Here is a 1,311-nt window from a genome sequence, read left to right on the forward strand (position 1 = left end):
ATCTCCTAAAAGTGCAGAAGAATGCCAGATAGGGGTCCCCACCAGCCAACCCATAGATTTTGGTGTGGGACCTTTCCCTGCAGGACTACTCTGATACATCCTTTGCTGACATTTTGGAGGCAGCTTGGCCGGCTCCGGTTAGAGCCTTAGAGATGGAGACTTCCCCATAGATATGCCACAAAGAGAGCGTCTTAGGAGATAAGAAAGCAGCCATAGTTCTGATCTTTTCTAATCCTTCAGGTTCCTATGGCACCTTTCAAGAGCTCTGTGAATAAACTGAGTAAATTGCTTAGTCTAGTTACTTGTTTGGTTGTCTTATTCCCCTACTAGACTGTAAACTCCGTGAGGCCAAACTTTGTATCTCCCCCACCCTGGAGAGACAGGATTCTGCATGTGGGATGTAATAAATGGAGGTTTTCATTTATTGACCTCAAAAAGCAAAGTATGCTGAAGGAGGTGTATGTACAACAAACTCTAGTGCCTTGTCTCTGTAATCCAGCGGGTTCTGGAAAATTGTCCAGATTCAATCTGCCTTGAAGTTTGGTGGGATTTCTTGTTTTGTTTTCTTTTGAAGAAAAAGGTATCTCATTTCTTTGCAATTTAAATAATGAAATGTAGTTGTAAAATACTCTTGTCTTGTGCCTTTCTCTGGAAGCCAGAAGCAAAGAGATTATTCTTTTCTTTCTTTTATTCATTGCCTTACATAAGGCAGGGCAGAGCCCACATACCAGGAGAGCAATCACTCCACTTCCATGAACCTGAGAGGCCATAGTCCTAAAGTTCTTTTAGTTCTGAAAGACTGGGGTCAAACATGAAACGCCCATTGTCCTTTCTGGCATTCTGCTGGGTTGGCAGATGAGGTGCTAGGATTGCCGTGTTCCAATGAGGAATTTGCTGTTCCCATAGAAGTCCCATCAGAATACCCATCTCAACCTGGAAAAAAAAAAGCATTTCTGTAATTTTCTAAGGCATGGGCACCAACTATTTATTGGCTGGATTCACTCTAAGTCAAGGTTAGCTCTAATATAGTTAAAAGAGCCCTGGAGAACTACTGAGGAAGCATGTTTCCGTAAAGAGGACTTGGGTTGGAGGTGTGGAACGAGGCATGTGCTGTCGAACATGGCCACTGTGATTGATTTTGTCCAGTTGGACTCTTGTTTTAAGGGAGAATTCTAGAAGGAGGAGAGAATCATTGGAAAATAATTGAAATGTAAAATAAAAAAGATTCTTTTCTTTTTTCTTCCTTCCTTCCTTCCTTCCTTCTTTCCTTCCTTCCTTCCTTCCTTCCTTCCTTCCTTCCTTCCTTCCTTC

The 1,311-nt window shown here is 42.3% G+C and overlaps 1 long non-coding RNA gene across 1 annotated transcript in view; it reads right to left on the reverse strand.

Moving 5' to 3' along the window:
• Window positions 1-415: 415 nt before the first annotated feature.
• LOC114032444 overlaps window positions 416-1,311 on the reverse strand; it is a 15,596-nt gene continuing 14,700 nt past the window's right edge. The window contains exon 3 of the long non-coding RNA XR_003567831.1: window positions 416-933. This is a non-coding gene — a long non-coding RNA (uncharacterized LOC114032444). The remainder of the gene's footprint in view (window positions 934-1,311) is intronic.

The sequence above is a fragment of the Vombatus ursinus genome, unplaced genomic scaffold (assembly GCF_900497805.2).
Source record: "Vombatus ursinus unplaced genomic scaffold, bare-nosed wombat genome assembly UNPS02005286.1, whole genome shotgun sequence".
Classification (NCBI taxonomy): Eukaryota; Metazoa; Chordata; class Mammalia; order Diprotodontia; family Vombatidae; genus Vombatus; species Vombatus ursinus.